Source organism: Schistocerca serialis, chromosome 1 (genome assembly GCF_023864345.2).
Source record: "Schistocerca serialis cubense isolate TAMUIC-IGC-003099 chromosome 1, iqSchSeri2.2, whole genome shotgun sequence".
NCBI classification, from domain to species: domain Eukaryota; kingdom Metazoa; phylum Arthropoda; class Insecta; order Orthoptera; family Acrididae; genus Schistocerca; species Schistocerca serialis.
Window position 1 is genome coordinate 691,790,921 of NC_064638.1, and position 25,905 is coordinate 691,816,825.

The 25,905-nt window shown below is 35.2% G+C and overlaps 1 protein-coding gene across 1 annotated transcript in view; it reads left to right on the forward strand.

Annotated features, from left to right (window-relative positions):
* LOC126425550 (pancreatic triacylglycerol lipase-like) overlaps positions 1-25,905 on the forward strand; it is a 239,764-nt gene that overhangs the window by 30,965 nt on the left and 182,894 nt on the right. The window contains exon 2 of the mRNA XM_050088316.1: positions 16,156-16,307. The gene's annotated coding sequence lies outside the window, so the exon portion shown is untranslated. The remainder of the gene's footprint in view (positions 1-16,155; positions 16,308-25,905) is intronic.

Genomic DNA, 25,905 nt, shown 5'->3' on the forward strand with positions numbered 1-25,905 from the left:
GGATAAGGCGCTGAGACACCTTAAGCAAATATACTCTTTACCCTTATGTTTATTCACCTGTGAGGCGAGAAGGTGGGACATGCCTAAGATGCAAACATAATGATAATTACCTTTCTCCTTATTTTTCTCATCGGAGAATAAGAACATATTTACATGCATCTTATGATCACTGGCAAATTTTGAGAAATAGAAAGGGCCAACGACTAAATGCTCATTCTGCTCATTTGACTTGCGTTCCTGCACGCCTTAAACATGAATCGATATTCCGGTATTCTGAGCCTCTAATTTTAGGTATTTCCTAGATCTTGATGGGGAGCTTGATACACTTACGAATGCCCAAGTAACTACCATATTGAGATGTGTTCTGTGCATGATTCTTTTGCTGTGATTTCTCTGGCCGGCCGGAGTGGCCGAGCGGTTAAAGGCGCTACAGTCTGGAACCGCACGACCGCTGCGGTCGCAGGTTCGAATCCTGCCTCGGGCATGGATGTGTGTGATGTCCTTAGGTTAGTTAGGTTTAAGTAGTTCTAAGTTCTAGGGGACTTATGACCACAGCAGTTGAGTCCCATAGTGCTCAGAGCCATTTTTTTTGTGATTTCTCTCGCGAGTCATGGTGACTGGACTTCGTCAGTAGGAAAAGGGAGAGAAGGAAACGTAGTAAGTGAATATGGATTGGGGGTAAGAAATGAAAGAGGAAGCCGCCTGGTAGAATTTTGCACAGATCACAACTTAATCATAGTTAACACCTGGTTCAATAATAATAAAAGAAGGTTGTATACATGGAAGAAGCCTGGAGATACTGACAGGTATCAGATAGATTATATAATGGTAAGACAGAGATTTAGGAACCAGGTTTTAAATTATAAGACATTTCCAGGGGCAGATGTGGACTCTGACCACAATCTATTGGTTCTGAAGTGTAGATTAAAACCGAAGAAACTACAAAAAGGTGGGAATTTAAGGAGATGGGACCTGGATAAACTGACTAAACCAGAGGTTGTACAGTGCTTCAGGGAGACCATAAGGGAACAATTGACAAGAATGGGAGAAAGAATACAGTAGAAGAAGAATGGGTAGCTTTGAGGGGCGAAGTAATGAAGGCAGCAGAGGATCAAGTAGGTAAATAGAGATGGGCTAGTAGAAATCCTTAGGTAACAGAAGAAATACTGAACTTAATTGATGAAAGGAGAAAATACAAAAATGCAGTAAGTGAAGCAGGTAAAAAGGAATGCAAACGTCTCAAATAAGAGATCGACAGGAAGTGCAAAATGGCTAAGCAGGGATGGCTAGAGGACAAATGTAAAGATGTAGAGGCTTATCACACTAGGGGTAAGATAGATATTGCCTACAGGAAAATTAAGGAGATCTTTGGAGAAAAGAGAGCCACTTGTATGAATATCAAGAGCTCAGATGGAAACCCAGTTCTAAGCAAAGAAGGGAAAGCAGAAAGGTGGAAGGAGTACATAAGAGGGTCTATACAAGGGCAATGTAATTGAGGACAATATTATGGACATGGAAGAGGATGTAGATGAAGATGAAATGGGAGATATGATAATGCGTGAAGAGTTTGACAGAGCACTGAAAGACCTGAGTCGAAACAAGGCCCCAGGAGTAGACAACATTCCATTAGAACTACTGAAAGCCTTGGGAGAGCCAGTCCTGACAAAACTCTACCATCTTGTGGGGAAGATGTATGAGACAGGCGAAATACTCTCAGACTTCAAGACGAATATAATAATTCCAATCCCAAAAGCAGGTGTTGATAGATGTGAAAATTACCGAACTAACAGCTGCAGAATACTAACGCGAATTCCTTACAGACGATTGGAAAAACTAGTAGAAGCCGACCTTGGGGAAGATCAGTTTGAATTCCGTAGAAATATCGGAACACGTGAGGCAATACTGACCCTACGAATTATCTTAGAAGCTAGATTAAGGAAAGGCAAACCTACGTTTCTAGCAGTTGTAGACTTAGAGAAAGCTTTTGACAATGTTGACTGGAATACTCTCTTTCAAATTCTGAAGGTGGCAGGGGTAAAATACAGAGAGCTAAAAGGTAGTTACAATTTGTACAGAAGGCAGATGGCAATTATAAGAGTGGAGGGACATCAAATGGAAGCTGTGGTTGGGAAGGGAGTGAGACAGGGTTGTAGCCTCTCCCTGATGTTATTCAATCTATATATTGAGCAAGCAGTGAAGGAAACAAAAGAAAAATTCGGAGTAGGTATTAAAATGCATGGAGAAGAAATAAAAACTCTGAGGTTCGCCGATGACACTGTAGTTCTGTCGGAGACAGCAAAGGACCTGGAAGAATAGTGGAATGGAATGGACAATGTCTTGAAAGGGGGATATAAGATGAATATCAACAAAAGCAAAACGATGATAATGGAATGTAGTCGAATTAAATCAGGTGATGCTGAGGGAATTAGATTAGGAAATGAGGCACTTAAAGTGGTAAAGGAGGTTTGCTAATTGTGGAGCAAAATAACTGATGCTGGTCGAAGTAGAGAGGATATCAAATGTAGACTGGCAATGGCAAGGAAAGCGTTTCTGAAGAAGAGAAATTTGTTAACATCGAATATAGATTTAAGTGTCAGGAAGTCTTTTCTGAAAGTATTTGTATGGAGTGTAGCCACGTATGGAAGTGAAACATGGACGATAAATAGTTTGGACAAGAAGAGAATAGAAGCTTTCGAAACGTGGTGCTACAGAAGAATGTTGAAGATTAGGTGGGTAGATCACATAACTAATGAGGAAGTATTGAATAGGATTGGGGAGAAGAGAAGTTTGTGGCACAACTTGACTAGAAGAAGGGATCGGTTGGTAGGACATGTTCTGAGGCATCAAGGGATCACCAATTTAGTATTGGAGGGCAGCGTGGAGGGTAAAAATCGTAGAGGGAGACGAAGAGATGAATACACTAAGCAGATTCAGAAGGATGTAGGTTGCAGTAAGTACTGGGATATGAAGAAGCTTGCACAGGATAGAGTAGCATGGAGAGGTGCATCAAACCAGTCTCAGGACTGAAGACCACAACAACAACAACAACAACAACAATAACAACAACAAACAATTAGTTCTAAGTTCTAGGCGACTGAAGACCTCAGAAGTTAATTTGTATAGTGCTCAGAGCCATTTGAACCATTTTTGACATGCAGGCTCCATGGATTCATGGCGTTGCCATTGGCCCTGTTCTTCCAGGATCTTTTTCCGGTCACAACGATGTTGGAAATTTGATGTTCTACCAGATTCCAGATATTAGTGGTACAATTGTGAAATGGTCGTACCGGAAATTCTCCACTTCATCACTGCCTCAAAGGTGCTGTGTCACATCGCTTGTGCGCAGACTGTAAAGCCACGTTCAAACTCGCTTAAATCTTGAAAACCTGTCATTGTAGCAGCAGTAACTGATCTAACATCTGCACCAGGCACTTGTTGTCTTATACAGGCGTTGCCGTCCGTAGAGCCGTATTCTGCCTGTTTACATATCTCTGTGTTTGAATATACATGATTATACCGATTTTATTTATGAAGAGAAAGTACTTATACAGGAGAACTATGCTAATGGTCAATACATCATGGTGGTATAATGTTGACAACATCTTCGTCTTGGAAATATCTCTGATGGGTAAAAGATCAGTTATAAAATTATTAAAGTATGTTTAAATGAAAAAGGATCATCACATGCTCGATATTTGTTGTGCAACAATATCTTTCCAATATACGGCATGAAACTGCAAGGCCAAGGGCAACACAATAAAATTGAGCAATATTTATCCCTGAGTCACATTAGTTATAACTCTGCCTTCATAGTGAACACATCATCATTAAAATCGTTGTACTGCAAACTGAAATCGCTTATTCGCTACATACTGCAAAATAAAAGGAAGTGGAAGCAGCGATGGACAAAAAAGTGACTTGGGAGATGTTGTGTACACAGCTATATTAACATGCTACGAAAACTTACAGTAGAGCCAGATGACTATCAGAAGTTTTTTTTATGGATACTGAGAAATCTTTCAACGAGTTGCTAAACTTTGTTACACAGTATATACACATAAAAGATATTGTTTTTATACTCATCGGATTTCACTTTCCAAAATGTTGGAAGCAATATACATTGAAGCGCGAAAGAAATTGGTATAGGCATGTGCATTCAAATACAGAGGTATGTAAACAGACAGAATGTGGCGCTGTGGCAGGCAGCGCTGTTATAAGACAAAAAGTGTCTGGTGCAATTGTTGGATCACAATGGCGGTTATCAAGACTTAAGTGAGTTTGAACATGGTGTTGTAGTCAGTGCATGAGCAATGGGACACAGAATCTCTGAGGTAGTGAAGAAGTGGGGATTTTCCTATATGACCATTTCATGAGTGTACTGTGAATATCAGGAATCCGGTAAAACATCAAATCTCTGACACTGCTGCAGCTGGAAAAAAAATCTTGCAAGCATGGGACCAACAGCTGCAGAGAATCATTCAACGTGACAGAAGTTCAACTTTTCCACACATTGCTGTAGATTTCAATGCTGCGCCATCAACAAGTATGAGCATTATCAATACAGGCTTTTGGAGCCAAAGGCCCACTCGTGTACCCTTGATGACTTCACGATACAAAGCTTTACACCTCACCTGGGCCCATCAACACCTACATTGGACTGTTGATGACTGGAAACATGTTGCTTGGGCAGACGATTCTGATTTCAAATTGTATCGAGCAGATGGACGTGTACGGGTCTGGAGACCTCCTCATGAATCCATGGAGCCTGCATGTCAGCAGGGGACAGTTCAAGCTGGTGGAGGCTCTGTTATGGTGTGTGGTGTGTACAGCTGGAGTGATATGAGACCCCTGATATGTCTAGATACGTCTCTGAATGGTGACACATACGTAAGCATCCTGTCTGATGACCTGCATCCATTAATGTCCATTGTGCATTTCGACGGACTTATGAAATTCCAACACGACAATGCGACACTCCACACGTCCAGAATTGCTACAGAGTGGCTCCAGGAACACTCTTCTGAGTTTAAACACTTACGATTGCAGCCAAACTCCCCAGGCATGAACGTTATTGAGCATGCCTTCGTAATCTTTCGGATTTAGGACAGCCCTGCAGTACTGATGTTGTCGATTCCCTCCAGAACTATTTCAGACATTAACTGAGTTCACGACATGTTGTGTTGTGGCAGTTCTGTGTACTAGCAGGGGCCCTACACGATATTGGGCAAGTGTACCAGTTTCTTTGGTTCTCCAGTGTTTAAATGTGAAAAGAGTAAGAAGATACATTCTTGTAGAGGATCAGTAGGACGTGCTGTTATGTATTTCTGCAACAAATAATTCAAGGCTCCATAGCAAACAATGAAGCAGTTGCAGCATTATTTCTCTACAGTTAAACAATTTTGTCGAATGTTTCTATAACTAATTACTGAATAACTGGAATGTGTAATCAAACTAGTCATGTGAATGTACTTGGAAAGATGAATCCTATCACCTATCTCTCTTGATGTATTCATATTCACACGACATTGTTGTATCAGTTGTTAACATGTCCAAAGATCACCAAATCGTAGCAGGGACTGCTGTGTGTTGCACTGTTGTACAGTATCACTCTTACATGCTACAATGTATTGCACAACATATTGAGTGCACATCAATATTTTTAAATCTCTGAAGTGTTCTTCAGTACATTGCACAAACTGTCAGTACTTCACTCAGATGGTCAATATTATTCCGTATTCTCAGAATATCGCAATAAATATGGAGCATGTGAGGGCCACTTAAGGCAGGTGGCCACTTCCTGTGAATGTTGTTTAATCCACATGCTGCCTTGGGCTGTGTTATCTGCTCCAGGAGTGATAGGGGGAATAATTTGCATAACCAGGTGCGTGTGCTGTATTCGGAAATTCGAGGGACTGATGGCGATGGTATGGCTCGCTGCCTCCCACAGATACATGGCAGCAGTTGTAGTGAGCACAGAGGGGGCAGCTGGCATCGGTATTTGTCATTTCACATCAGAACTTGGAGTCAACCAGAGACAACAAACGAGAGGTGGCAACAATGTAAATGGTTCCCTGAGTGGCCAGTGTGAGTCAGCACAGCACAGATGCACACATCCTTGGAGCATTCTGTGGGAGAGGCATTCTTGCATATTGTTTCTCTGTAACAGTTGATTAATGTTCATAAGTAACCTATTCAAGATCAGTGGGCCAAAAACTAATCCTAATTAAATAAGAATAGTGAGATGCTATCAAGATATTTATTACCAAAAATCAACTTAATTGCAAAATAGACTTTGTACAATTACAACATTGAATTAATTCTACAGGTCAGACTAAGTTTAAGATTGGCACAACACTGATCTTCTATACAAAATCGAGCTCTCATTTTCATGGAAGTAGCACTTAAATGGGTGATATTGTCTAGTCTCTTTGTTAGTAGAAACCTCCAGCCTGATTGTCACTGACAACAGAGAGCTCAGAGAACAGTCTAGTGGAACCAAATACATTTAGCATCACAGTCCCTATTACTCAAGCCATGGCATGTATATCACCATAAACAGTCGAGTGGAGAGCACATCAGCTGTGTCGGTCTGTAGAAGGCTGCGGTCGTTGTGGAGAGGAAGAATGATGTGCAGATGCGAATTTATCTACATAACGTGTGGTTGCATCAGCAGACTCCTACGTTCGATGTTCCTCAAGTACAGAGTCCATTCATCAGTCAAGATTAACTGCTTGCACAATTTCCAGTAGCAAACACTTGACTCAAGTGCACGGCCGTAAGTGAGTACTTCAGAATTCCTAAAACTCCATGGGTAGGCACCAATTTGTTCCTCTACTCACAGAGAAATGAAATGATTCTGCTTCAAGTGGCACAATCAGCACTTTCTCAGACTAAGTTTCAGAGTGATCACTGAATGCTATTGCAGCAACGTCTGAAACAAACTGTGTGTTCTTCAACAATGTGTTTCAGCTGGGCATCCACCAGACTCCATGATACATTCTGCCTTCATATTAGCCAATCTCGGTTCACTAATGTGGATTCTCTGGTGGCCATATTGAGTCATAAATTAAGATAAGTGTGATGTAAATCTAGAGGATGCTGTGTTTTAATAGTGACATATATATATATATATATATATATATATATATATAGGTCATAAATTACACTGATTAAGGTAAGGCAGGCCATAAATTATAGCCCTTAAGTAGTTATGTGCTGCCAACAAAAATGGTGAACAAAGCTGAGATATTTTAAAAAAAATAGAAAATCATAGCAAATGAAATCTTAATTTAAAAAACAGAAATATCAAAATTTTGAATATTTATAATAAAGGTAATGAAGAAAATATTATATTTACCAATGAATACAATGAATCTGGAATATAACCAAGAGTCTAATTTCACAGCTTCCTGCAGGCAAAAAATCTCATTTGTCCATTCTGAATGTAAAAATTTCCAAATCTAATTAATTTCATTCTTTATTAGTAAGAACCTCCAAACTAAAATCATAAAATGTACACTAATAGTAAACATTTTAGTAAAATAAAAAATCAAATTTCCTTCTCTACAAAAGCAATGGAAAAAATGATGAAGAAAGGTGAGCTATTTAATAGCTTAGGAAATTTATGCAAAGGAGACAATGGACTTAGTTGTAAAGATTTAGAAAATTAATAAAATGGTTACTTAAATGTAAGAGAAAAGATGTGTTTGAATTTATTGATTATATTAACAGGAAAGAAATGAGTAAAGAAATAACAAAGTGTGAACTAAAATCTAATACTTTAAAAGAAATTTGATAAATGGCAAAAACCAAAAAATTGAAGCATTATTATAAGCTTAGAAAAAGCCAGGTAACTGATCTGATTGTAAAACCTGTTGGTAATATAAATAACAAAGATAAAGATAATGAATTGAGTAAAAAATCTGTATAAGAACTGTATCAAATCTGTAGTGTGAAAAAAACAAAATATTATGCTGAATTAAGATAAGTGCATTAATCGATCTTATCAAAAATCTGATGGCAAAATTAATAACGATATTGATTTCAGTAAAAAAAATCTTTAAAAGAACGCCATCAAACCTGTAAAATGAAAAATTAAAAAAATTATTCTCATTTTAAAAAACAACAATTAATTCTCAGGTTTCTATATGATGAAGCTTTTTCAAATCAACTAAACAAATTTATAATAAAGATTCTGCTTGTGCATCAAGAATTATAACTTGTAGAATTAACAATACTGATAATATTGTAGAAGCACAAGAGCTTTCTGAGCAAATTAATGCAGAAACAATCATCAAATTAAATAATATTTTAATTCAATATGTTAATTAAAGTTGACATGAAATATTATAGTGTTTTTAAAAGACAAGAGGAAATATAAGAATTTAACTTTAAAAGATCTAATCACGTTTAATGAAAAAACTAATTGATCAGAAAAAAGCAAATAAACTATTAACTGAAATGGAAGAGATTGAAAGAAAATATCTGATTGGTCTTTATTTTATATAGATAATTTAGAATTGAATGTTAATGGATACAATAATTCTTGGTTCTTCTTACATTGATTTACCAAAAGTAATTAAAGTTGAAAAAGATGTAGTTAATGTGAAAACCTACAGTCAAAACTGTTTCCTTCATTCAATAAAATCAGCATTATAACCTGTAGAAGGCGATGTAGAAAGTTCTAGTAATTTGTAAAAATAATGCATAAGATATTCCAAAATTTGAGAAGAAATCAAATATTTCAGTTGATGTGTTGCATATGAGGTTCTAATTATATATCCTGTTCACCATGCATGAAATAAACTAATGTTAATTTTCTTCTAATTCAAAATGAAAATAATTAATGTGATTGTTGGATAAAAACTCTTTCTAGTTTCATTTGCATACAAACAACTAAAAATGGACATAAATTATTCTTGTAATCGGAGTGTAAGGTATGTTTATTCACAAGAAAAATTGGACATTCATGAAATCGGTTGACGAAAACGTAAAAAAGTAAAAATGGTAGCCATTTTCAAATAAAAAATCGAACTTAAAAGTTATAATCATTTGTTAATGGGTTCATTTTGTATTTTACATAGATATCGAATGTCTATTAAAAGATATTCAAAACTGTCATCAAATTACAAAAATTAGATTAACAAATAACAAAAACATTTACCAATTTCATTCAGTTATTATGTTAAATATTCTAATGGAAAATTCTAAATTAAAGATGCAGTACAAAGATTCATTCAAATGTTAAAAGAACAATCAAGAGACATCGCTAGACTATGTAAAAGAAATGTTCGAATGAAATCGACTATAGAAGATATAATTCATTATAAAAATTCAGAAACTTCTGCTAATTGTAAAACATAATTTGAATGAAGAGAAAATAAAGTAAGAGATCATTGTCATTTAACAGGAAAATATCGAGAAGCTGCACATGAAGATTGCAATATTAATTACCAAAATCCTAAATTTATTCCAGTTTATATTCACAATTTAACAAATTAGGATGTTCATCTGTTTATTTAAGAATTAGCAATTGTTAATAAAAATTTTTGATGCAGTTAGTAAACATTTGAAGATGGATTAATACGAAGATTGTGAGATACATTTAAATTTATGGCTTCAAGTAATGACACATTATCTTCTAGTTGTATATTAGGACAATTTAGAGAAACAGCAAAAAATTTAAGTTGAAAAATTATATTTAATAATTGAAATTGTAGTTTATTCTTGTGAATATATGAATTCAGAAGAAAAATTACAAGAAACTAAATTACCTTAAAATGTTTTAATTCTAGACTTAATATAGATAATATTTCTTATGAAGATTATAAGAGAACAAAATTAGTTTGGAAATATTCAATATTAAAAATTTACATGAGTATACAAGATTATATAATAAATCTGATCTTTTAATTTTAGCAGATATATTCGAAAATTTCATAGGTACATGTATTATATCTTATAAACTTGGCCCAATGTGATATTTTATCTTTTTGACGACTAGCTTGGGATTCCATGTAAAAAGTGTCATAAGTTGGATTAGATTTCTTCCAAGATTAGGTATTATTTTATTTCTTAATAAAAGAATTTGAGGTGGAATTTCTCAATGGAGTAAAAAATCTGCAATACCAAATACCAGATATATGAAAACTCTTAAGCCAACAAAACGACCAAATTACATTGCATGAAAAGATACAAATAATTTGTATTGTTGGCCAATGTCTCAATTTTTTACCATTTGAAAAATTTGGGTGCATGGATCTAAAATGATCTAATGCCAAAGAACTATACTTAAAATCCCAGACGATTATAAATATGCTTATATTTTCGAACTTGATTTAGAATATCCAAGAACATTACGATTTACATGAAGATTTAACTTTTCCATCAGAAGAAGGAAATAAATTATTGACAACTTTAAACAATAAAGAAAAATATTAATTACATTATAAAATTAAAAAACAATATTGAAATTTTGAATTAAAATATCTTGAATTAAAAATTCATAGAATGTTATCATTTGAACAATGAGGATGGTTGCAGAAACACATTGACTTTAATACAGAAAAGATGAACGAAGGTGGCTAAAGTTTTTTAAAAAAGATCTACAACTTAATGATTATTTGCGTATTTGTAAATTCAATATATAAAATATTAAAATCGTAGAAGAACCTGAAAAATATACACATCATATATCTCAGCCAAATTATGAACATAGTTCTCTATTTACTGAAAATTTAGTAACAGCTAGAATGAAAAAATTAAATAATGTGCAATAAACAAAACTACATTGGAATGATTATATTTGATGTTTGAGAAAAACAATGTATGATTTTCACTATGATGTTGTGAAAGCAAAATATGATAAAAATATTGATTTATGTTATCTGGATACTGATTCTTTCATTTATGATATAACAACAGACGACTTCTATAAAGATATGAAATCAATGTTAAACGAATTTGATACAAGTGATTACCCAAAAGATAATATTTATTAGCTTCTGCTAGTAAATTAGAATGCTTTAGGAAAAATGAGAGATCAAAATTGTGATAAGTTATGTCAGAAAACATTATTTTAAGATAAAAAATGTATGCTTATAAAGCTGGTAAAAAAGAAGAGAAAAAATGTAAAGGATTTAAGAAATCAGGTCTGGGAAATGAAATTACTTTAGATGATTATAAAAATGTTTGACTGACAAAATAAAACAAAATAGAAAAATGAATTAAATTAGATCAGTTAAACACAAAGTATATACAGCTGAACGTAATAAAATTGTTTTATGTTCTGATGATGATAAATGCGTACAAGATGGAATTAATACCTTAACATATGATGTTTATAAATTAAATCTAAATAAAATAAAAAATGATAGAAATTTTTTAATAAAGAATTTAACAGCTGCTTAAAAGATTAAATAAAAAATAAAAACTATTTATTCCTAAATGTTTTTTCGTGATACAATTAGTTTTGATGTCTTGGTAAGTAAAATTTACAAACACATTTTCCACAAAAATCTTTAAGTTTTAGATAATCTCTTTCCGTATCTTTTTTATATATTAAAGCTAATTTCTCATTTTCTGAATGATCACAGTTATGAATATATTCCTTTCCGGATTTTTCACAAATAAATGTTTTAATATACCAGTTACGAAGAAGTTCTCCTAGTTTCTTTCTTTGACAATCCATAAAACCTGATTCTGAGGGTAAATTATTTATTATTATTTTATTTCCTTTATAAATTTGTTTTTCTTCATTGCATAGTGGACAAATCACTTAATTTTGGCTCTCCATTTATAAGGAAAACATTTACTGAAAATTAAAAGTAGAAACAAAATAAATTTTTTTATATATAAATGGAATCCCATGTGGATCTCAATAATTATAAACTCTTTTGTAATAATAGAAACTTTTAAATAATTATTGGTGAAAAAACAATGGTTTGAAGTAAAAAACGTTTATGACAGTTTGGAATATTCGAATTCTAGAAAAGTCTTATGTGATAATGTTAAAAGTAAAAATATAGAAAAATATAAAGAATCAAACTGGATGCAGTAGTTACACTTACAATCGGATATAAATTTAATGAATGAACCTGGTTTATATTCCTTAGTTATTAAATCCGTAATGGCTTTGAGGGAAAATTTTCATGATTGGGTTTATGAAGAAGTTTTACCAGCAAGTCGTAAACTTGCAGAATATAAGATTAGAAAAGAAGTAGTAGATGTCTACAAAATTTAAATGTATTATGTGTGACTAAGGACTGAAGTGGATGAGATACCAATGGAAAATTTCTATGTAACAATTAAAATGCCTCAGAAATAAAATCCAAATGAATGAAGAAATAGATACATTATTACTACATGTTGTTTCTCAGTTAAATGATGGAAGTTTAAGATCAACTTTTGTTATTTTAAGATGACATGATAATAATTATAATTTTGATTAATATGTTATTCAAACACAATTAATAATTTACAATATCAAATTGGTATAATCGAAAATAGGCAACCAAACTGTAAAGAATTTTTAAGAATTTTCTACCAAATTCAATAAATTTCTATAATGTAATGAAAAAAATTTAATATTTGATTACCATCTAAATTATTTCAATATTTTAGGTAATTACTCATGAGAACAATTGACCTTGGATATAAATTTACAAACGTTCTTAGAATATAAAACTAATTTTCCAAGTATTATTTTCATAATTAAATTTGTAATAATATTCATAAGCATTTTTATGTGTATCTAATAAACATAATTCGCTCATCTCGTTATGTGATTCGAGGAACTCAATATTAAATGTTCAAATAATTTTGACATTACAACATTTTTGTTAACCTTTATTTGAACATCAAATATACTCTATCTTCTTTAATGAAAAAATACACATTATGAAAATAATATTCAGTATCAAACATTTAGGTTTTGAATAATGAACTCCATTTATGTATAATATTTCTTTCTTACATTTTAAAAAATTGCTTTTGTTTTATTTACCCAACTATTTTGTAAATTATTGAAACCCATGCCTTTAACAATTTTTTCTTGTTTTTACTTTATCATAATTTTGTACTTTGATTCAGTGTCTAACAAATTAGATACCAAAGCAAGTTTCAGTAAGATTTATTCAGTTTCTTTATTTTCGTCTTTTGGGTCCATTTTTATAGTTGAAGGTTGAGTGCTACAAATTCATCTCACTAATTTCGAAAGTAAGTCAATCCATTTATAGTTTCCATGAACAGCAAAGTCCTTCCACATCTTTGCTTTAAGTAAATATGAAGATAGTAACAGTTCTCAGAAGGACTGATACTATTGATGACTGTGCAGCTTCTCTAGGTTAAGTGATAATTAATTGAAATTCTTAGCTGCCACAGTTGTTGTTGACATACCTTGATGGGGATAGCTGAAAATGTGTGCCCCGACCAGGACACGAACCCAGAAACTCCTGCTTATATAGGAGACGATCTATCCATCTAAGCCAATGAGGACAAAGATGAGTAATGCGATATCAGGGACTTAACTCTTGCACACTTCCCATGAGCCCCACATTCCCAACTATCCACAATCTACATATGTAATGTTCCTAATAGATACTTTGCCCATCCACTCATTACTCGCACCCACTAAGGTGATGATTCCCATAAGAGTTCGGGCAACCTGTGTATATTCACACAGATGAAGGTCAATGGCCATGTAGCCGTTTAACTATATATGAAGATAGTAACTGTTCTTGAAAGAACAGATACCACTGATGACCATGCAGCTTCTCTAGAATAAATGATAATTAACTGGAACCCTCAGCTTGTAGTGTCTCGAAATGGTAAATCAGCACCAAACTGAATAGAATAGCAGTATGTGGTTCTTGCTTTGTGCAGAAGTAATCTTTTTGATACCTCAGATAATTTTCTACATTGTCCATATTTTCTGTTCTGCCCATATTGTGCACACGGTCTAACAACATTATCAATCACTGTATTGAAAGGTTCAGCTTCTTGGCGATTTGACATTTAGTGTGCTTCATTTCCAATTAAGCACAAATTTTTGTTTTTTCATCAAATGATTACTGCTTTCCACTTGGCATTGATACTAAAGGTGACTAGAAGTGTGTTTTCTGTCTGCAGTAAAACTATGTACACACACACTAACACCACACAGAGCCAACTGCCTTTATATCTAGTTCCACCCTATCCTACCTGAACCGTTGATGTATAATTATATAGTGTACTGCTGACATCAAATGCTTTACCATTTGACTGCATTTGTCAGTACACTGGATCTCATACTTTTGCTTATACACTATGCAAGCTATTCCAACCAAGCTTAGATTAGAAGACGAGCTGACGGCACTTTGGCCCACAGTGTGTATAGGAATAAGATGCACACCACTTTTTACCTACATGTGGATAGCTGCCACCACCCGCCACAAAAGAATGGCGTGCTCAAAACTCTTGTACACAGAGCTCACACCATCTCCAAAAGGGACAGTCTCCAACAGGAATTGGACCATCTGAAGACTGTGTTTCGGAGGAAAGGTTACATGGAAGGGCAAATTCGGAACGCTCTACATCCCACACCTGCAGCACCGGCAGAAATTCAGGATGAATATCAGGAGGAGACAGCCTTGGCTATTATTCCGTTTTGTGGGGCCTTATCCAGAAAAATTGGACGCATTTTATGTAAACACCAAGTGAAAACCATCTTCCGTCCTCCAAGCAAAATGAAGAGCCTTCTTGGTAGTGTCAAGGACAACCTTGGCCTACGTAAATCAGGGGTTTATCAGATACTTTGCCAATGTGGTAGTATATACATAGGGCAGACCATTCGTACCATTGAGGACTGATGCCGAGAACATCAATGGCACACTAAACTGTAACAGCCCAGTAAGTCGGCAATCGCTGAGCATTGCCTGTTGAAACTCCACAGCATGGATTATGAGAAAACCAAGGTCCTGTCACAGACTTCTAAATACTGGGACTGTGTCATCAAAGAAGCCATAGAGATCAGAGTAAGGGAGCCACAACTAAATCGTGACAGCAGTTACATCCCTAGCAAGGCGTGGGAACCCGCGATCACCCAGATTAAGAAGAAAAAGGATATTTGCCAGAGTGTATCGATTTCGACTGAGGAGGGAAGAATAACGAGAGTGGTGCCAGCAGACCCTCCTGAATGAGAAGACCTAGGACGCAGCGCCCAGATGGTGGGAGAACGGACACTGTACCTGGACCGCACATGGGGCGAGGACCGCACCGACTCATAGGAAGTGGCCGAGGGAGGAGTGGGAGGGGGACTGTCCTATATATACATGGCGCTGGCCCATCCTTGGTCAGTTCATCAGCGCACCTGATGATGGCAACGTGGTCGACTGCCGAAATATTGTATCCTATGCACACTCATACCAGGCTGTTCACCCAAGATGTATTTCATTATTCCCACCAACAATGTTGATTTTCCTGCCAGTATCGATGCCTTTATACTGATTTCCACTACTTATATGGGTCATAAATTATTCTAAATAATATAAAGTAGACTATAAATTATAAACTTTAACATAAGAAATTAGATCAAAAATTTGGCTTAAATAAATATTGGGTAAGAGCACAAAAGGCCAACTAGCAAGAATTTATCGATTCCACGCCACACAAAGTCACTGTTGCATTGTAGGTAAACCAACACACTGTAAAGTGGGAGGTCAGTATATTTTGTCTCATATGTGTACCTTAGAATGTCGTGGTTGCTACTATGATGATAAAGCCATTTAAGGGTTGCACTTATTGTATTCTGTGTGCAGAACTTTGTCTTGTGAGCACATGATGTAAGGTCACCCCCATTTACGATAAAGTAATAGAATGGATGTCTGCTGTTACAGGATCCTAGACTATATTGAAAGCTCCATCACTATGAAATGTCTGGAGGATAAGGAGCTCTACCACAAAAGCAGCTCATGTCCAGGAAGAACTATTTCCGTTAATGGAGGAACACAATGTTAGCACACATAAATAATAGACATATGTGAACAAGTTAATTCTGTCTTCCAAGACTGTTGATAGGTGTTCCACACTGTTCTACATAGGCAATTTGGGACCAAGACATGACACTGTGAACTACATTCACAAATACGTGATTGTCCTGTAGTCGTGCTGTTTGTGCAGTTCCAGAGACGATTCACTACGAGCAGCTGGGTAGGGTGACGACGACGCGGGATTGGTACCACCCCCGCTACCGCGTCTTCAACCCGACACCAAGGCCGCGGGGAGAGGTCAACGCTACCATCACCCTCTACACCCGGCATCTGACAGAGCAGGTACATACTGCTGCGAAGCACGCCTCCAATGCCTTCTGTGTCTGTCCTAATGCTTGCTTCATGTGCAACTTGTGACACCTTTGCACCTACGTAATGAGCACTTTTTTTAAACTCCAAATGTTGGGAAAGCAATAAAGAATTCGCAGATGGTCAAACCTTACTCTGGGTTGCATCACTTGATAACTGTACCACCAAATGGACCATGTGGGAACCGACAAGTGAGTGCTTCGTCTTTGGAGGTGAAATTGCGCTGCAGCAAATTAGTGGCGATGTGTATTCGAATGAAAAGAAAAGATATTAGCGCGATTTTTTGAAAAAGTGTAACTGTTCCAAGCAACGATGGTTTGGCAATGATAACTCTGAGGAAATAAGACCCGCAAGATATGACACGCTAATATCTTTCTGTTCCTATTTTCTCTTTCTGCAGGGAAAATTCGGAAAACTGAGTTGTTGCAATCATTAAGGATTTCGTCCCCTCTGAGGTCAGCGGTCAACTTGACTATCCCCATAGGGGCAAATGAAGAGTTACTTGAAGGAGCGATCGTAACCTGGTCTCAAAAGCCGATTCTAAGTGCCGCGAGAAGTCACGTATCAGCTAGTAAACATCTCAATATATGCACAAATTATGTTGAAAGATGTCACCAAACTAAATTGACGAAATTCGATGTTAAAACGTGAATTGTTCATTTAATGTAACATGTTTGTCAGTATTTTCTAATCACGTTTACCAGTGTACTGAGTAAGTTTAATTATTCAGTCAACTTCAGACGATTAATTAGTGCAATAAAATAGTTTCTATTAACATTCTCGATTCGCAAAATATATAAAAGGTTAGATTTGGACTACTTTTGCATTTGCTGACCCTGGTGGGTTCCCCCCCACTGATGTCTCCAGACACAGTCTCTGTGTGATGTATTAATTTCAGCAATCAATCGAAATATTGGTTGAACAGTCCACGGGTATATGCCAGTTCATAGTGTCCAAAGGGCACAATATTTCGGCCATCAGACATGTCGTTATTGTCAGGTGCGCACCTGACTGTTCGAGCAAAAAATATGCCGGGAGAAATTGAAGAATCAAATCGAAATATTGTCGTATCCTCACTGAATTCATTATAAAATGTTACTTGTTCAGTGTGTTCTTATATCAATGGGGATAAAATTACTGTAGTTCCTATCTCCAAACAATGTATGCTGTGTGTTTTTATATTTCAAATAGCATCTATAGAACAAGAAAATAATTTTGGCATTTGTTAGTCAATATCTGTCGATTAGTCTTTTGGTTTCTTAACAGATCATAATTTCGAAATCCGTTTCATTGTTTGTCTAAATTCAGTCTCGTGCATCTTAAAAGAGTATAACATCGATCATTATTTTAGATAGATCTGTCTTTTGAGATTACTGTTGGTTAATGACGGTAAACATTTCTTCATTCTCTCTGCTGTACTTCTGCGTGACAATTAAAAAATGCAATAAAAATCACAATAGTTCACTCCAAATAAAGTGTTCTAAATTATGAGTGTGAAAACAGCCGAATCTCACTTATTCAGTGCCATCAGCTGCAACTCAACCATGAGGAATTACTTTAGAGTATGGTATACTGCTGCTTACTCTGCTTACAGCAAGGTAATATAAACACAAGTTTCATGCATGAAAAACATATATTCATGCTGTTTGTTCTTATTATTATTGGCTTTTTTCTTGACAGATAACAATTCTGTATGGTGTCTACAAATTCTCACATCTTATGTTTCGCTCGATTTCCTTATACACGAATATTTTTGTGAATGTAATTACTTTGGAATCAAAAGCGAATGTGCTTTTAAGACTTGCCATTTGTGGTTCAGATATAAAAATTGTGGAAATGATTTCTTCTGTGTTGGGAAACTGTTTTATTGCGTTTGACTTGTTTCATCACGTCTGTTCGATTTTCCTTTCAGCTACAGTTGTGTTGTCTTATTTTATGTGTTAAATAATGTAAGTATTCCATTTCACTTTAATACAATCCACATTCTTTGATTTGCCTGGAATCATAGTGAAGCAGAGCGTCAGTGGCCTGCTGGAGTGGTAACACCAGTTCCCATCAGATCACCGAAGTTAAGCACTGTTGGGCTTCGCTAGTACTTGGATGGGTGACCATCCGGGTCTACCACTCGTTTTTGTCAAGTGGGGTGCACTCAGCCCTCGTGAGACCAGTTGAGGAGGTATTTTATTGAGAAGTAGTGGTTCCATTCACAACCAGCGGCAGGGAGAGCGATGTGCTGACTATATGCCGCTCCATATTCACATCCAGTAATGCCGATCGGCTGAGGATAACACGGCGTTCGGTCGGTACTGTTGCGCATTCTGAGGCCTGTTCAGACGGAGAGTAGTGAAGGACAACTTTACTTTGTTGACTGCATACACGACATATTTCTGCAAAAGATCACATCTAGCCATTTTTTGTTTTTTAAAAAAAATGGTGTTCTCCAGTAAATATCAGTAATTTACGAGACAGTAAGCTATATATTGTATACTATTCTGTTTCATACATTCCAAAGTCCTTACGAAACAGTACAAAGACAAATGTGGTGTTTTTTAGTTAGTACTGATTTTTATGAGACTTCATACTCGCTTTCGCAAAAACGATGTTACAAATCAATACAATGATACTATTCACACTCATACAATATTGTGCAGAAGTGCAGCTTTCTGTCCATTTTGAGCACTACTGTGGCAGTATATAACTAAAATGAGCATAACTGTCTTGATTGTATGTCCTAAGATCGTGCTTTCTCTAGATAAATAACAACTTTTACTTAATAAAGTTTCAACCGTAGTTGAAACACCAGAATACGATGAACAGCGTCTCATTACAAGAGCTTTTAAAAGGCAAACTAAACAGCAACTGAATATGAATCCAATTCGATCATTATATTTATTATTGTACCAATAAAAGATCATCGCTAACGATGACGCAGTCGCCTGAAATCAATCCTCACGATCGCAGACTTACACTGCATATTGAAGACTCTTTAGCATCCTGTCTTTCATTTAGGGAGGATGGACATCGCATGAATGCAGTCTCGTTCAGTGGAGTGACACATCAGGAAAGAATGTGAGGAATCAGTTCATTGGCCTTACAGAGGTTAATCAAAATATAAAATACAGTATTATTCGCTTTTGTCAACATATGTTACTGAAGTGGGATAGTGAGTGTGCCAGTTCCGCATTTTGTGACACTGCCCGCCCTTGTGAACGTTTAGTCTCAGAGACTGTGGCATTCTTGTTTCACAATCCCAGATCATTGTGTTACCCTGGTATGCCTGAGCAGTCAAGGGATCTACAGCACAGTGGTGGGCTGGCGATCCACCTGTAGGTAGCAGATTGGAAACTCAGAGGTTTACGAGAACTTCATTGACCTGAAATTTGACCTCTGTACCTTACTATTTGTGTTCGCCATCCATTCCTGTTAATCAGCTTCACGCTCAAATAGTGTTTATGTACACACACATCCGTTGAAAGTTCTTGCTCCCTCTCGTAAAAATAAAGGAGAGTAGACAACATTCCATTAGAACTACTGACAGCCTTGGGAGAGCCAGTCCTGACAAAACTCTACCATCTGGTAAGCAAGATGTATGAGACAGGCGAAATACCCTCATACTTCAAGAAAAATATGATAATTCCAATCCCAAAGAAAGCAGGTGTTGACAGATGTGAAAATTACCGAACTATCAGTTTAATAAGCCACTATAATACTAACACGAATTCTTTACAGACGAATGGAAAAACTGATAGAGGCCGACCTCGGGGAAGATGAGTTTGGATTCCGTAGAAATGTTGGAACACGTGAGGCAATACTGACTCTACGAATTATCTTAGAAGCTAGATTAAGGAAAGGCAAACCTACATTTCTAGCATTTGTAGACTTAGAGAAAGCTTTTGACAATGTTGATTGGAATACTCTCTTTCAAATTCTGAAGGTGGCAGGGGTAAAATACAGGGAACGAAAGGCTATTTACAATTTGTACAGAAACCAGATGCCAGTTATAAGAGTCGAGGGGTATGAAAGGGTAGCAGTGGTTGGGAAGGGAGTGAGAAAGGGTTGTTGCCTATCCCCGATGTTATTCAATCTGTATATTGAGCAAGCAGTAAAGGAAACAAAAGAAAAGTTCGGAGTAGGTATTAAAATCCATGGAGAAGAAATAAAAACTTTGAGGTTCGCCGATGACATTGTAATTCTGTCAGAGACAGCAAAGGACTTGGAAGAGCAGTTGAACAGAATGGACAGTGTCTTGAAAGGAGGAAGGACAGTATAAGATGAACATCAACAAAAGCAAAACGAGGATAATGGAATGTAGTCGAATTAAGTCGGGTGATGCTGAGGGAATTAGATTAGGAAATGAGACACTTAAAGTAGTAAAGGAGTTTTGCTATTTGGGGAGCAAAATAGCTGAAGATGGTCGAAGTAGAGAGGATATAAAATGTAGACTGGCAATGGCAAGGAAAGCGTTTCTCAAGAAGAAAAATTTGTTAACATCGAGTATAGTTTTAAATGTTAGGAAGTCGTTTCTGAAAGTATTTGTATGGAGTGTAGCCATGTATGGAAGTGAAACGTGGACGATAAATAGTTTAGACAAGTAGAGAATAGAAGCTTTCGAAATGTGGTGCTAATGAAGAATGTTGAAGATTAGATGGGTAGATCACATAACTAATGAGGAGGTATTATATAGAATTGGTGAGAAAAGGAGCTTGTCGCACAACTTGACTAGAAGAAGGGATCGGCTAGTAGGACATGTTCTGAGATATCGAGGGATCACCAATTTAGTATTGGAGGTCTGCATGGAGGGTAAAAAGCGAAAAGGGAGACCAAGAGGTGAATACACTAAGCAGATTCAGAAGGATGTAGGCTGCAGTAGGTACTGGGAGATGAACAAGATTGCACAGGATAGAGTGGCATGGAGAGCTGCATCAAACCAGTCTCAGGACCAAAGACCACAGTAACCACAACAACAACTCGTAAACATTACTGTTTTGTAATTTTTCAATATTTATCTCAAGGTCATTGTTACACTATAGTTTCTGTCAAAACCGCCACTTACTGTAATGAGAATTCGTTAAATTCATAAACTCACCTAATTTAAATTAATTACAGCTAGACATGAGGGTACAAATATGGTTAAAGTTAATACCAGTGATTACCATTTACATCTACTAAAATTTGACATTAGTTTATTATTCCAGAGGATTATTTAAATTGATAACTAGGAATCCTATTGAATGCATGTTGGGCAGAGGTTAACAGAAGAGGGGAGAGATCCAGTGTCGGGTCATTAGGGGGCCACAATCCATTTCAAAACACACGTGCTGCTTTGGTGGGAATGAGGAGAAGCCAGGTAGAAACCACTGGGCCCAGTATATTGCATGTTGGCTGAGTTCTGCCGGAAGGCATCCTCTGTTTTTGCGTTCTAAATGATGGAAAGTTGTTGAGTAAAGCTGCACATTCTCAGGTTGACTATTTGGCCTAATCCCCCCCCTCCCCCTTGTTCCCACCAGAGTGGTTCACTGAGTTGTCTGTGTGTGAGCACACTGGCACTCTGTGATTGCATGGTGGACCCTACCTGCACCCAGTAGCATGGCTGTTTTCGCTGTACCAAAACAGAAGGGAAAAGGTCAGAGCGTGGAGTAGCAGGTAGAGGTCAGTTCTAGCAGTTAGTAATGCACTGGTGGAGTCAATACATCCAGACTGCTATAAAATTGTGCACCACAAATGTGAACATGTTAGGGCAGACCAGCATAACAGAGGGGTTTGGCTGACTGGTTGGCATGTGAATAGATGGCTTAATGAAAGATAGTTTTTAACACGGCATGTCCACTGTACGCGAATTTCCATAGATTCTACAACCATTTTACCTTTTTTTTGGAAGAATGTCTTTTATTTCAACTTCAGCTTCTTTGACATCAGACCATTGCCAAATTACATCTCCAGTACTTGTAGTCCAAGTAAAAATTACAGTCTAATTATCTTTGCATGTAATTTCCCTAAAATGTTTAAGAAATCCATCAAGTATTCCAAGTGGGTAAAGTGCTTCAGCTGTCTTGTTCTTTGTTTTTCCATTAGTAAGGATATGACCTTTCATACATATCTTATAAGTAACAGAGGAAGTGAAATTCAACAGAACTGATGAAGAAATAAAAGGATCCTCAATTCTAGATAAAATATAATTACCTTTCTTTATGGTTATAAAATCAAACAGTTCTGCCACATAATTGTCATTCAATTTTTTATTTGACTTTCCATGTATGCTCGATAATCTGTACCATCAGCTCCAGTAATATTGAAGCTCATGTGTAATTAGGCGTGGTTAGGGTGTCACCATCCATCATGAATATTTGTGTTAATTACTGTATACTTCTTGGGTACATTTAAATTATTTTTACTTTCTTCATTCACACGGAATGAGTAAAACTGATAACTCTCCATTTTGTTCATGATTTATTAAGGAATAAATTGTATTATGCCATAGCGAAAGCAGATTTTTGCATCACCAATTAGCTGACTTTAGTCTAAAACGTTAATCTCTGACTAAAATATTTCTATAAAAATGTTAATCAAACACCAGTACAGTGAATCAAATTGCCATTTTCATCAGTGAGCGCAGTTTCTAAATTTGGAATAGGATAAAAAATTGTAATATGTACAGTATAATTTGGATGATGAATTATTGGTCCACCAAATTCAACATTAGGCTTGAATGAAAAAATAATATAAGTTTCTCAATGCAAATGAGCAGTATGTTACAAATATCCTATTAACTAGATTAAAATTTATATTAATTAACTCAAATGCAATGATTTTAGGAACAATTTTAGCAATGGTCTCTATATTGGATGCAAGAATTTGACCACTAAAACCTGAAATTTGTCCAATACTACCCTTTTATCTATGTATAATTTAACATCACTCTCAATGTTCACTCTATTTACAATTTCGTCAGCTTTAATGTCTATATTAGGTTTTTTTTTGCATGAATAATTTTTTACAAGTTTTCAAACTACATTGACCCCACAGGAATTTCGATCTTTCCTCCATCACAATACAATTTATTATTTTTCAATGTTTTATTTGGAGCTAAAAAGCCATATAAAAACCAACTAATGTAACCTTATTATAACTTTGTCATATAGGTGCAGCAATTCCTTTTTTGAGAGCAGATGACTTACCACTCAACTGAAATTAAATCAAACCTGATTGGGAAACGAAAATAAGAATTCCAGAAAAGAAATCAAAAAGTAAACACAGTAAACTTTTAGCTAATTCTATTCAATGCCCAAGCATAAGACCAAGTGGTTATGGAAAAACGAAGTTAATGATTGATAATTATATTCTGACGCCATAATGACTAAAATGGGATCATATAAATAATCTCTATGTTTACTCCAAAAGATTAGGCCTACCAAAACACACAGAATTGATAAAAAGATGTAAAAAATTGAAGATAAGATAAATTGCTACTTTTATTGAAAGTAATGATGAAATTATTACAATAGACCAATCTCAAAATAATTCAGTTATAGTTATTGACAACTGCATTACTGAAGTCAAGATAAAGTTAGAAAATATTTTACTAGAGGTCGACATAAATCTCAGACTTATCAGAAAATACTAAAACAATTAGTCAGATATAATCTTAATTTGTTAAATATTTTTAGACAAGCTGACGCAAATTTATCATATTTATTGTGAGGTTGTTGGAGGTGTTTTTGAATTCGACGTTTTTTAAAAAAATTTGTAGTATATATTGGAATTGTCAGTTTCTTTTTTTACAATAGACATGACTAGGAAACCAAATGAATCCAAGTTCAGAAATAAAATACAGGATTTCATAACAACACAGGGATAATGAATAGTTACTCTTGATCTTCTAACAACATAAAGGTTAAACAAGAACACTTAACATAATCATTGAACATTGAACATTAAAAGAAACTAAAATGTAATTGATTACTGTTTTTTATCTTCAATAAATGTTTGTGAAATATAACACAGAGGTTGTTAAAAAAGCCAGACGAAATGGAAGAGCAAAGGAACAATTAAAGGAAGAGTTTAAAACATGAAAAAATCAAAAAGGAAAATACTATGAAAAATGTATCAAAGAAGATCAACTTGTTATGGACACAATCAAAACAAGTAAAACAGGGCATCGAAGATTTTGGTGATAATGTTCTGAAAGATATTGAAACATAAAGAGAAGTTGAGAAACAAATAAAGCCTATCATTACACAAAATATTTTGTAGATTTATCACCAGTTACACAACTACACGATTGGTCCAAAGATGATATTGGTAAGTATGACTATACATTAAATGAATCGAAAACACAAGCTGGATTAAATAAATATGAAGGAGAGAAAAAAATATAGCTTAATCTCAGCATGCAGTTAAAAAAATACTGGAGAGTGATGTTAAAAAATAAATATAAGCGAAACAATGTTAAAGTATATCAACCATTGTGGAGATATAACTTTTGGATTATCACCTGTTGGTCAGTTTAAATATGTACATTCAATAATGATAAGTTAACTACTGGCTATAAACAGTATGAAGTTACAGATCAGTTGATGAATATTTTCACTAACAACATATTGCTATAGATGATATGGGTTAAAAATTTGGTGGTGGTGATTTATCTAATTATGGAGATACACTATACCATTCAGGGGCATTATTATCCACACAATAATCCAAATAAAATAAAATAAAGTAGAAGTAAAAAATATGAAGGTTTGATAATGGAAATTTTTGATGACTATTACCCAGACTTTTGAATAGAAAATGCAGCTGATGCAGATGAAAAAATGGGTCAATATATAATAAACAATATTAAGGAAAAACTATCAAATATGTTTGGGTAGATGATGGCCATCAGTTAATTGACAGATTTTGAGTAATTGATGGTAAAGAATTATGTGGAAATAAAACCTATCATAATGAAAAGCTGGAATAACACTTATGTTGGCAAATAAATTTAGTGATTTGATCATCAACAATCCAAAAAGAATTCCACACATGATAAAATTTTTTAATGATTTTACTTATGAATTTCGGAAAAGTGAAGGATGTGAAAGAAATTTGAAATATTTTGATTACAAATTGTCATTTGAAATACATCTTCCTGCTTATAACTACTGTGGTCCTACAACAAGATTAGAAGGAATATTATCTGGATAAAGAAAATAATCTGTTAGCTGAAGCTTGTAAAAAACATGATATTGCCAACAGAATAATAAAGTTTTAGAAAAAAGACAGGAAGCAGGTAGAGAACTTCAGTTGACTGCAAAAGAAATAATGTTTTCTGAAGGTGCTTCACTTCATGAAAAATTGGTGGCAACTGCAGTTAGAGTCACAATATATGGAAAACGAAAATTAGGACTGGGTTTAGATGTCAATGAAACTGAATGGAATTTATAAATATATTAATAATTTTGGGCTATATAACTGACTAACTTCAGCACTGACTATGTTTGCTGCCTAATGGCAAAACAAAATTTGAATCAATTAAAGTTAAATTAAAATATGAAAAATTAAGTAGTATTGATAACTTTTTAACTGATGCACA